The sequence below is a fragment of the Entelurus aequoreus genome, linkage group LG22, assembly GCF_033978785.1.
Source record: "Entelurus aequoreus isolate RoL-2023_Sb linkage group LG22, RoL_Eaeq_v1.1, whole genome shotgun sequence".
Taxonomy (NCBI): domain Eukaryota; kingdom Metazoa; phylum Chordata; class Actinopteri; order Syngnathiformes; family Syngnathidae; genus Entelurus; species Entelurus aequoreus.
Window position 1 is genome coordinate 5,135,137 of NC_084752.1, and position 13,426 is coordinate 5,148,562.

General features: G+C 40.0%; 1 protein-coding gene across 1 annotated transcript in view; it reads right to left on the reverse strand.

Annotated features, from left to right (window-relative positions):
- inpp4b (inositol polyphosphate-4-phosphatase type II B) overlaps positions 1-13,426 on the reverse strand; it is a 489,649-nt gene that overhangs the window by 412,766 nt on the left and 63,457 nt on the right. The window lies entirely within an intron of this gene.

Below are 13,426 nucleotides of genomic sequence, written 5' to 3' on the forward strand. Positions count from 1 at the left end.
GTGTTAAATAAACTATAATTTTTTTTTTACTGTTTACTTTTAACACAATAATCTCGAGATCAACTTCAGGGGCCGTACTTATCAAGCTTCTTAGAATTACCCCTAAGAAGTCTGCTAAGAGTTGACTTAAGAGTAAATAAATTCTTGGCTGAAAGCTGCACTTAAAAGTTAGTTATCAAGCGTCTTACTCACACTTTCAGCGAAGTGTAGGACTGAATCTTAAGTGTCACACTCAGAGCTGAATTACGACATTACTATGGGCCGTAAACGCAATTTTAGGTGACGTCATTTCTGTGTCCATAGAAATGACCAATCACGGAAGGGAATCCGTTGTCTAAGAATAAAGAAATATCTTGGAAATATTTAAGTGGACAATGGGAGTGTATATTTTGACAATAAACTACAAAATAATACAAAACAAACTAGTCCCCGCCGGCACTCACGCTACCGCTCCCTCTCTTCTCTCGCCCACACACTCACTGACGTCACTCACCTCACGGCCACACACATACGCTACTGTCATAACATTTTCTTTCCAATTCATTAATTAGGCAACTAATTTGAAACTGGTGTGGGTGGCTCTATATATACTAGCCCACTGCAGCCACATGCAGAAATCAACATGGAATCGAAAAGTATTAAATCTGTGACAAAAATAATACCCGCTCTGTCTAAACGATACCGTTTGATCAGCTGCTCGTCATCAAACAAATCCAGAACATCGTTCCGCTCCCTGAACGTTCGCGCAGGTCTCTCTCGCCTCAGTGCCATCCCCTGCTGGCAACTCCTAACCACTTAAGATACCTCTGAAGGTCTCTTAAATATCGTGGAGAGTAGGAGTGATTCTTAGACTTAAGAACGTTGATAAAAAGCTTTTATTCTTAAGTTTGAGAGTAGGACTAAATTTCGCAAATTCTCAGGACTTAAGTGTAAAATGGCACTCTAAGAAGCTTGATAAGTACGGCCCCAGATCTGTCCGTCAATTATAAGTTTTATTGTTGTTTATGTTTTTTGTTTGTTTGTTTTAGGCCCTTCTTTTAAAAAAAACAGCTCAGTTTTTTTTTATATGGCAAACACAAAATATGCAACATTTTCCCCGAAAATACCTCAAAGTGGAACATTTAATGTGACGTAATTGGAGCCTTGAATAGGTCAATAATTTATAATAACATTGATTTTGATTTTTTTTTTTTCTTTTTAAAGAAACAGCCTGCATGGCAGCTTAGTGTTATTATAGTAAACATTGCACCATTGTATTGTTACATTTCACCTGTTTGCTCTATTATACCACTTACTATGTTTTTAATTTTTTTTACCAATCGTATTTTTAAAATGTGCCATTGGGCTATTAAAAAATGACCTGCGGGCCACAAATGGCCCCCGGGCCGCACTTTGGACACCCCTGGTTTACATGTACAACTTTCTCCGACTTTCTGGGACCTGTTTTATGCCACTTTCTTTTTCTGTCTCATTTTGTCCACCAAACTTTTAACGTTGTGCGTGAATGCACAAAGGTGAGTTTTGTTGACGTTATTGACTTGTGTGAAGTGCTAATCAGAAATATTTGGTCACTGCATGACTGCAAGCTAATCGATGCTAACATGCTATTTAGGCTAGCTATATGTACATATTGCATCATTATGCCTCATTTGTAGCTATATTTGAGCTCATTTAGTTTCATTTAAGTCCTCTTAAAGGCCTACTGAAAGCCACTACTAGCGACCACGCAGTCTGATAGTTTATATATCAATGATGACATCTTAACATTGCAACACATGCCAATACGGCCGGGTTAACTTATAAAGTGACATTTTAAAATTCCCACCACACTTCCGGTTGAAAAACTCCTTTGGATATGATTTATGTGCGTGACGTCACAAAATCCACGGAAGTGGTTGGACCCCATCGAACCCGATACAGAAACCTCTTGTTTTCTTCGACAAAATTCCACAGTATTCTGGACATCTGTGTTGGTGAATCTTTTGCAATTTGTTTAATGAACAATGGAGGCTGCAAAGAAGAACGCTGTAGGTGGGATCGATCGGTGTATTAGCGGCTAAGTACAATACTTACAGCAACACAACAAGGACTACTTACTACGCCTAGCCGATGCTTGCCGCCAAACCCACGGATGAAGTCCTTCGTCGCGCTGTTGATCGCTGGAACGCAGGTGAGCACGGCTGTTGATGGGAAGATGAGGGCTGGCTGGCGTAGGTGGAGCGCTAATGTTTTTATCATAGTTCTGTGAGGTCCGGTTGCTAAGTTGCTAAATTAGCCTTAGCGTCGTTAACAGCATAGTTAAGCCTTACCAGGCTGAGAATTTTTAACCGTGTAGTTACATGTACATGGTTTAATAGTATTGTTGATCTTCTGTCTATCCTCCCAGTCAGGGGTTTATTTATTTTGTTTCTATCTTCATTTGAGAACGATGCTATCACGCTAGCTCAGTAGCTAAGTGTGTCACCGATGTATTGACTTGGAGATAAAAGTCACTTTAAATGTCCATTTCGCGTGCTCGACTCTCATTTTCAAGAGGATATAGTATCCGAGGTGGTTTAAAATACAAATCTGTGATCCACAATAGAAAAAGGAGAGAGTGTGGAATCCAATGAGCCAGCTTGTACCTAAGTTACGGTCAGAGCGAAAAAAGATACGTCCATCGCTGCCTCTCCAGTCCTTCACTGTAACGTTCCTCATCTACGAATCTTTCATCCTCGCTCAAATTAATGGGGTAATCGTCACTTTCTCGGTCCGAATCTCCCTCGCTCCATTGTAATCAACGGGGAATTGTGAGGAATACTAGCTCCTGTGACGTCACGCTACTTCCGGTACAGGCAAGTCTTTTTTTATCAGCGAGCAAAAGTTGCGAACTTTATCGTCGATTTTCTCTACTAAATCCTTTCAGCAAAAATATGGCAATATCGCGAAATGATCAAGTATGACACATAGAATGGATCTGCTATTCCCGTTTAAATTTAAAAAAATAATTTCAGTAGGCCTTTAGTTCAATTTATATCTCATGACACACTATCTGTATGTAATATGGCTTTTAATTTTTTGCGGCTCCAGACAGATTTGTTTTTGTATTTTTGGTCCAATATGGCTCTTTCAACATTTTGGGTTGCCGACCCCTGGTATATGGAGTTCTATTAAAACATATTGTACTGTACAGTGAAACCTCCATTTACCAACCCCTCTATTTGCAAACTTTTCAATTTACCGTATTTTCCGGACCATAGGGCGCACCGGATTATTAGGTGCACTGCCGATGAATGGTCCATTTTTGGATCTTTTTTCATATATTAGGCGCATTGACCTCTAAAGGCTTAGTGGCCACATGCGTGGACAGCACCTTTTAGCGGTTATTTCCAAAATCGTGTACACTACTGAACTGGGGTCTTATGGCCGCTTATGTGGACACTTATACTGCCATCTGGTGGTGTCAGAAGAGTATAACATACAATCGAATTTGGAAAAAAAAAGTGTAAAAATAAGAATTAGCATGTCACTACACATGAAGTACACGTTTGTGCACTTATGGACTAAGTACATCATTTTAAAAGATGATTAGTTGTTATTCTAATTAGGGTCCAATAAGACAAAATAGCAAAGAGAAATAAAAAAAAAAAAGCATGTAAACAAACAGCTTGGGCCTTAAGAGGTTAAAGTGTAATGGTGGTTCTTTGGTCAAAATGTTGCATAGATCAGTGTTTTTTAGGGATGTCCGATAATGGCTTTTTGCCGATATCCGATATTCCGATATTGTCCAACTCTTTAATTACCGATACCGATATCAACCGATATATGCAGTCGTGGAATTAACACATTATTATGCCTAATTTGGACAACCAGGTATGGTGAAGATAAGGTACTTTTTTTAAAAATTAGTAAAATAAGATAAATTAATTAAAAACATTTTCTTGAATAAAAAAGAAAGTACAACAATATAAAAACAGTTACATAGAAACTAGTAATGAATGAAAATTAGTAAAATTAAGTGTTAAAGGTTAGTACTATTAGTGGAGCAGCAGCACGCACAATCATGTGTGCTTACGGACTGTATCCCTTGCAGACTGTATTGATATATATTGATATATAATGTAGGAACCAAAATATTAATAACAGAAAGAAACAACCCTTTTGTGTGAATGAGTGTAAATGGGGGGAGGGAGGTTTTTTGGGTTGGTGCACTAATTGTAAGTGTATCTTGTGTTTTTTATGTGGATTTAATTAAAAAAATAATAATAATAAATAAAAATAAAAAATAAAAACCATACTGATACCACGTCCCAGGCCGATATTATCAGACATCTCTAGTGTTTTTCAACCTTTTCTGAGCCAAGGCACATTTCATTCATTGAAAAAAAATCCAGAGGCACACGACCAGCAGAAATCATTTAAAAATCAGAGGCCGATATTCACAGTAAAAAGTCGTTTCCGCAATTGTTGGATAAGACTTTAAACCATAACCAAGCATGCATCACTATAGCTCTTGTCTCAAAGTAGGTGTACTGTCACCACCTGTCACATCACGCCGTGACTTATTTGGAGTTTTTTGACATTTTCCTGTGTGTAGTGTTTTAGTTCTTGTCTTGTGCTCCTATTTTGGTGGCTTATTCCTGTTTTGTTGGTATTTTCCTGGAGCAGTTTCATGTCTTCTTTGAACGCTATTATTGAAGTTCTTTGTGTGGACATTGTTGATTGTCATGTCATGTACGGATGTACTTTGTGGACGCCGTCTGCTGCTCTCACACGCTGTAAGTTTTTGCTGTCGTCCAGCATTCTGTTTTTGTTTACTTTGCAGCCAGTTCAGTTTTAGTTTCGTTTTGCGTAGCCATCCCTAAGCGTCAATGCCTTTTCTTAGCGGCACTCACCTTTTGTTTATTTTGGGTTTAAGCGTTAGATACCTTTTTACCTGCACACTGCCTCCTGACAAACCATGTTCCCGACATCTACAAAGCAATTAGCTACCTGCTGCCACCTGGTTATAAATCGACAGTGCGCCTTATAACCCAATGCGCCTAATGTACGGAATAGTTTTGGTTGTGCTTGCTGACCTCGAAGCCATTTTATTTGGTACATGGTGAAATGATAAGTGTGGCCAGTAGATGGCAGTCACACATGAGAGTTATGTGTACACTGCAATATGACTCAAGTAAACAACACCAACATTTTATGTTCCATTGAAAATATAGAACATTACACACGGCACTCAAAAATCTATCAAAATGTTTTAGTACCACTTTGGTACGCTTGATGGATTGTACTGTGCTTCAACATAGGAGTATTATTATGGTGTGTGTATAAGGCAGGGGTCACCAACCTTTTTTAAACCAAGAGCTACTTCTTGGGTAGTGATTAATGCGAAGGGCTACCATTTTGATACACACTTAAATAAATTGCCAGAAATAGCCAATTTGCTCAATTTACCTTTAACTCTATGTTATTATTAATAATTAATGATATTTGCACTTAATTGAACGGTTTAAAAGAGAAGAAAACACGAAAAAAATGACAATTAAATTTTGAAACATAGTTTATCTTCAATTTCAAATCTTTAAAATTCTAAATTCAACCGAAAAAAAGAAGACAAAAACTTAAAAAAATTATTTATGGAACATCATTAGTAATTTTTCCTGATTAAGATTAATTTTAGAATTTTGATGACATGTTTTAAATAGGTTAAAATCCAATCTACACTTTGTTAGAATATATAACAAATTGGACCAAGCTATATTTCTAACAAAGACAAATCATTATTTCTTCTAGATTTTCCAGAACAAAAATTTTAAAATAAATTCAAAAGACTTTGAAATAAGATTTAAATTTGATTTTACAGATTTTCTAGATTTGCCAGAATAATTTTTTTTTAATTTTAATCATAATAAGTTTGAAGAAATATTTCACAAATATTCTTCGTCGAAAAAACAGAAGCTAAAATGAAGAATTAAATTAAAATGTATTTATTATTCTTTACAATAAAAAAAATTAATTTACTTGAACATTGATTTAAATTGTCAGGAAAGAAGAGGAAGGAATTTAAAAGGTAAAAAGGCATATGTGTTTAAAAATCCTAAAATAATTTTTAAGGTTGTATTTTTTCTCTAAATTTGTCTTTCTGAAAGTTATAAGAAGCAAAGTAAAAAAATTAATGAATTTATTTAAACAAGTGAAGACCAAGTCTTTAAAATATTTTCTTGGATTTTCAAATTCTATTTGAGTTTTGTCTCTCTTAGAATTAAAAATGTCGGGCAAAGCGAGACCAGCTTGCTAGTAAATAAATAAAATTTAAAAAATAGAGGCAGCTCACTGGTAAGTGCTGCTATTTGAGCTATTTTTAGAACAGGCCAGCGGGCTACTCATCTGGTCCTTACGGGCTACCTGGTGCCCGCGGGCACCGCGTTGGTGACCCCTGGTATAAGGTAAGACATTATCTGCCGTTTTGTTTCGCAATATTACGCAAAAGGGACTTTTCTTACCTTCCGGTACCTGCTATTTTGGATCTGCATTAGTCCTGAAAATTTGCGCTCGTCCGCCTTTGTAGTCCGTTATTAAATTAAAGATTACCCAACAGTTTCCCACGCGGATTACTCAGAGCGTTCATCAACAGTTGACACGATAACGACGGATTACGTTGTCTGGAAGATAACGGTTGACACAAGCACTCCGTCTAACTCTGACGACGTCTTTAATCAAGCCTAAGGAAAAAAAAGTAAAAAACTTGCGACCGCAATGTGTAGCCAAAGCCTGTGAAGATAAAGACAAGCCATTAAAGCTTTAACACACCAATCATAATCAGCTCAATCCCAGAGACAAGGCTCATCGCAGAGGGGTTTTAAAACTGACGAGAAGATAAGACGCTCGGAGTTAACGGTGATGGGGTTTTTTTTACTCCTAACATCCGGGAAAAGAAGAATAGAAACAAATGGGTGATAAAATGTCCAGAAGAAGGACTGAAGGGATGGTGGTCGTTAATCACCAAGGTTTCTGAAAAGAGAGACTCCCCAACTATATGTTGGATTTTCTCATGGTAGAAACTGGAAGAAATGTTTAGGGACGCTGGATAAATGTTCTCAGGTAATAAACTGGAAAAATTCATCAACTTTTTCATGGATTTTGGCTTTACCGGGCAAACTTTACTGCCTCGGTTTTCATTTGTGTGGTCAGGTGGATTACGTTGTGTTGTAACGTTCATCTGGAACCGATGTTGCGCTAATGGCTTTCACCACAGGAGGGCGCAGAGAGTGCGTGAACACACACACACACACACACACACACACACAAACAAACAAACAAACAAATATTTGTAATATTTTCTCCTTCAGTTTGTTTTCTGATCAACTAGATTGTGTTGCGCAGTCATTACTTTTGTCTTCAAGCTCCATTTTTGGTCCAACGTGTTTGCTGCCTAAATGGGTTGCGGTGATCAAGTTTCGGCAGGAATTAAAATGTAAAATATGTTCTACTTCAGTTTGTTTTCTGATCAACTAGGTTGTGTTGCGCAGTCATTACTTTTGTCTTGCAGCTATTAATTTGGTCCAACGTGTTTGCTGCCTAAATGGGTTGCGGTGGTCAAATTTCGGCATGTGCTAAAATTTTAAATATTTGCTACTTCAGTTCATTTTCGGATCAACTAGGTTGTGTTGCGCAGTCATTACTTTTGTCTTGCAGCTCCATTTTTGGTCCAACGTGTTTGCTGCCTAAATGGGTTGCGGTGATCAAGTTTCGGCAGGAATTAAAATGTAAAATATGTTCTACCTCTGTTTGTTTTCTGATCAACTAGGTTGTGTTGCGCAGTCATTACTTTTGTCTTGCAGCTATTAATTTGGTCCAACGTGTTTGCTGCCTAAATGGGTTGCGGTGGTCAAATTTCGGCATGTGCTAAAATTTAAAATATTTGCTACTTCAGTTCGTTTTCTGATCAACTAGGTTGTGTTGCGCAGTCATTACTTTTGTCTTTCAGCTACTAATTTGGTCCAACTTGTTTGCTGCCTAAATGGGTTGCGGTGGTCAAGTTTTGCCGAGAGCTAAAATTTAAAATATTTTCTCCTTCAGTTTGTTTTCTGAACAACCAGGTTGTGTTGCGCAGTCATTACTTTTGTCTTGCAGCTCCATTTTTGGTCCAACGTGTTTGCTGCCTAAATGGGTTGCGGTGATCAAGTTTCGGCAGGAATTAAAATGTAAAATATGTTCTACTTCTGTTCGTTTTCTGATAAACTAGGTTGTGTTGCGCAGTCATTACTTTTGTCTTTCAGCTACTAATTTGGTCCAACTTGTTTGCTGCCTAAATGGGTTGCGGTGGTCAAGTTTCGGCAGGAATTAAAATGTAAAATATGTTTTACTTCTGTTTGTTTTCTGATCAACTAGATTGTGTTGCGCAATCATTACTTTTGTCTTGCAGCTATTAATTTGGTCCAACGTGTTTGCTGCCTAAATGGGTTGCGGTGGTCAAGTTTCGGCAGGAATTAAAATGTAAAATATGTTCTACTTCTGTTTGTTTTCTGATCAACTAGGTTGTGTTGCGCAGTCATTACTTTTGTCTTGCAGCTATTAATTTGGTCCAACGTGTTTGCTGCCTAAATGGGTTGCGGTGGTCAAGTTTCGGCAGGAACTAAAATGTAAAATATATTCTACTTCAGTTTGTTTTCTGATCAACTAGGTTGTGTTGCGCAATAATTACTTTTGTCTTGCAGCTCCTTTTTTGGTCCAACGTGTTTGCTGCCTAAATGGGTTGCAGTGGTCAACTTTCGGCAGGAACTAAAATGTAAAATATGTTCTACTTCAGTTTGTTTTCTGAACAACCAGGTTGTGTTACGCAGTCATTACTTTTGTCTTGCAGCTCCATTTTTGGTCCAACGTGTTTGCTGCCTAAATGGGTTGCGGTGATCAAGTTTCGGCAGGAATTAAAATGTAAAATATGTTCTACTTCTGTTTGTTTTCTGATCAACTAGGTTGTGTTGCGCAGTCATTACTTTTGTCTTGCAGCTATTAATTTGGTCCAACATGTTTGCTGCCTAAATGGGTTGCAGTGGTCAAATTTCGGCATGTCCTAAAATTTAAAATAATTGCTACTTCAGTTCGTTTTCTGATCAACTAGGTTGTGTTGCGCAGTCATTACTTTTGTCTTTCAGCTACTAATTTGGTCCAACTTGTTTGCTGCCTAAATGGGTTGCGGTGGTCAAGTTTTGCCGAGAGCTAAAATTTAAAATATTTTCTCCTTCAGTTTGTTTTCTGAACAACCAGGTTGTGTTGCGCAGTCATTCCTTTTGTCTTGCAGCTCCATTTTTGGTCCAACATGTTTGCTGCCTAAATGGGTTGCGGTGGTCAAATTTCAGCAGGAACTAAAATGTAAAATATGTTCTACTTCTGTTTTTTTTCTGATCAACTAGGTTGTGTTGCGCAATCATTACTTTTGTCTTGCAGCTATTAATTTGGTCCAACGTGTTTGCTGCCTAAATGGGTTGCGGTGGTCAAATTTCGGCATGTGCTAAAATTTAAAATATTTGCTACTTCAGTTCGTTTTCTGATCAACTAGGTTGTGTTGCGCAGTCATTACTTTTGTCTTTCAGCTACTAATTTGGTCCAACTTGTTTGCTGCCTAAATGGGTTGCGATGTTCAAGTTTTGCCGAGAGCTAAAATTAAATATATTTTCTCCTTCGGTTGGTTTTCCGATCAACTAGGTTGTGTTGCGCAGTCATTTATTATGTCTCGCAGATACTAATTTTGTCTAACGTGTTTGCTGCCTAAATGGGTTGCGGTGGGCAAGTTTAACAGTAACTCAAATGACTGTCTTTACTACTTCAGTTAGTCTACGAGCACTGAGGTTGTGTTGCGTCGCTACTTGAAGCTGACATTTTCCCTTGTTTACTACCTCGACGGGCTGCTGCAGAGGGAGCGAGGACCTCCACAAAAGGATGAAGGCCACCTGACTTTAATAAAGTGACTCCAAAGTTGTGTTGTGAAAGGCGGTGTGTGGAGAAATGTAGTATTGAACAGATAAAAATTGCATAATATTGTTCATGCATTGGAGCAATCTAGTAAAAAAGTAACTGTCACGCTTCTTATCTCAGTGTTAAAATATCAGTTATCACCATTGGAACAGATTAGCATTTACATTACAATGGATGCACGTCACATTAATGCTAATCTGGACTACATAAAAAAAGGGCCCGGCTTTAAAGTATAAAGCAACTTTTCTTGCGATATCCCTTCAACGTTCCAGATTCTTTTGTAACGGCGCCACTGGAGGCGATAACAGTGTGTGTGTTTTAAAGTGAATCTAGATGATATCGCCATGACGACTGTGTTTGTGGGAATGGGTGGGGGGGGGGTGTGCTGTTAGCAGTAGTGGGGTTTTCAAGGCGTCTTATTATTATCATCATCATGACTTGCCTACCTAGCAGAAGAAGAGCGCAGATGAAAGTGGATTGGGGGGGGGGGGGGGGGTGCGGGAGGAATGGCTGCCTGAAGGCATCAAATCATTTTAAGGCAAGTAAGAGCAAGACGCTACATAACAACCCCCCACTGTGATACACGGGCGACGTCCCAGAATGCATCGCGGCGCTCAAGTCAGGGATGCCGTCTGATTCATTGTGTCAATAAGGGGACTATGGGATGGTTTGTTTTCCAAGGAATGCAAAGGAAAGTTGGAGCGGGCAAGGCGTGAAGGTAAGGACATCCATCCATCCATCCATCCATCTTCAACCGCTTATCCGGAATCGGGTCGCGGGGACAACAGCTCCAGCAGAGACCCCCAGACTTCCCTCTCCAGAGCAACATTTGCGACTTCCTCCTGGGGAATCCCGAAGCGTTCCCAGGCCAGAGAGGAGATGTAATTCCCCCATCTGGTCCTTGGCCTGCCGCGGGGCCTCCTCCCAGTGGGACGTGCAACGAGGACCTCCCTAGGGAGACGCTTGTGAGGCATCCGCACGAGATGCCCGAACCACCTAAGCTGGCTCCTTTCCAAGCGAAGGAGCAGTGGCTCTACTCCGAGTCTCTCTCGGGTGACTGCACTTCTCACCCTATCTCTAAGGGAGGTGCCAGCCACCCTTCTGAGGAAACTCATTTCGGCCGCTTGTATCCGCGATCTTATTCTTTCGGTCATGACCCACACTTCATGACCATAGGTGAGAGTAGGAATGTAGATAGCTCGGTAGACCGAGAGCTTTGCCTTCTGGCTCAGCTCTCGTTTCGTCACAACAGTGCGGCAGAGAGACTGCAATACTGCCCCAGCTGCTCCGATTCTCCGGGCTGATTTCCTTCTCCATCTTTCCCTCACTCGTGAACAATACCCCGAGATACTTAAACTCCTCCACCTGGGACAGAGTCCCGTCCCCTACCCGGACTGTAAAAACCATCGGTTTCCTGCTGAGAACCATGGCCTCAGATTTGGAGATGCTGATCCTCATTCCAGCCGCTGAACACTCGGCTGCGAACCGATCCAGTGAGAGCTGAAGGTCATGAACCGAAGGTGCCATCAGGACCACATCATCTGCAAACAGCAGTGATGCAACCTTTAGCCCCCCGAGACGTATACCCTCTCCGCCATGGTCACGACTCCGCCTAGAAATCCTGTCCATGAAAATCACAAACAGGATAGGTGACAGAGCGCAGCCCTGGCGGAGACCAACCCCCACTGGAAACGGATCCGACTTACATGCATTGTAAAGGTAAGGACATATTTATTTAAACACTAACAAAAGGAACAAACGAAAAGCCTGCACAAGGGCGGAAGTACAAACTTGGCTATGAACAAATTTAACACAAACAGACTAAGGACATGAAACAAAACTTACTTGGTCAAGCATGGAAAGATCACAGAACTATGGCATGGCCGCGTAATCATGGAGGTATCAGAGTTAATGTCGCCAGGCTGACTTCCTGGCAACAATGGGCTTAAATAATACGGACATGATTTGTGACAGGTGCGCGAGTGCAAAACGTGAGACAGGTGAAACTAATGAGTAGTCATGGTGACAAGGCAAGGGAGTGAAAGCAGGAACTAAAAAGTGTCCAAAAACCAAGCAGAACATAACTAAACAAAAACATGATCAACAGACATGACACACATTGGTTGATGAGGTAAACAACACCAGCAATCGTTCAGTCGTCAAACACTTTGTTCGGCTCTATTGCGGGGTTTTTTTTTCCCCCTCAAAAGTAGGAGAAATAATTACAAAATGTAACCCGTGTCGATTAGGGGTGTAACGGTACACAAAAATTTCGGTTCAATACGTACCTCGGTTTAGAGGTCACGGTTCGGTTCATTTTCGGTACAGTAAGAAAACAACAAAATATAAATGTTTTGGTTATTTATTTACCAAATTTGTAAACAATGGCATAACATACATATGCACACAGGGTCCATTGCCAGGGTTAATGTGGTTAACATATATAAAATAAAAACTAAATAAGATAAGGCTCAGAATGATTTGTTAACAAAACCTTTCTACATATAAAGTGCTTTATTTGATTGATTGATTGATTGAGACTCTTATTAGTAGATTGCACAGTACAGTACATATTCCGTACAATTGACCACTAAATGGTAACACCCCAATAAGTTTTTAGACTTAGAAAATCTTTATTGTCCCCGAGGGGCAATTTGGTTTGCAGCAGTAGTCATTAAAAAACAAGGTTCAACAGTAAAACGAGGTACAACAGTAAAAAAAAACAAGGTACAACAGTAAAAAGGAGGTACAACAGTAAAACAAGGTACATATACATAAAATACATACAACATATAAACCATCATGAAGGCATTGAGCTAAAAACTAGCAGCTAAGCTTGTTTAAGAAGCTCATTTATAAAGGCAACAGCTGAGGGAACAAAGGATCTTATGTATCTGCTGTTTTTGGCCTTTCTATTAGTAGGGGCGTACCTACATCCTGAGGGCAAGAGTCTAAACTCTGAGAAGAGAGGGTGCTGAGGGTTGACCAGAATGGCCTTTGCCTTCTGGATGACTCTGGCCTGATAATCAGAATCAGAATCAGAATCAGCTTTATTGTCATTACGCAGGGTAACGAGATTGAGGTCATTCCATACAGTGCGATAAAACAAGTGTACACTCTATACAGAGGGTGAAATGAATATGTACATGAATATCTACATGAAACAGGGTGGTTGGTGGAATGGGTTATTGCACCGAAGAGAAGGCAGTTATGAGGGTCAATGGGGAAGTCTGTTCAGGGTGGTTATGGCCCTGGGGAAGAAGCTGTTCTTTAGCCTGTTCGTCCTGGTTTTAATGCACCTGTAGCGCTTCCCAGAGGGCAGCAGGTGGAACAGGTCAGACCCAGGGTGGGTGCTGTCCTTGATGATGGCACTGGCTCTGTTGAGGCAGTAGGGAGGTGTAGATGTCCATCAGAGAGGGGAGAGGGCGGCCGATGATCTTTTGAGCCGTCTTGACCACTCTTTGCAGCCTCTCCC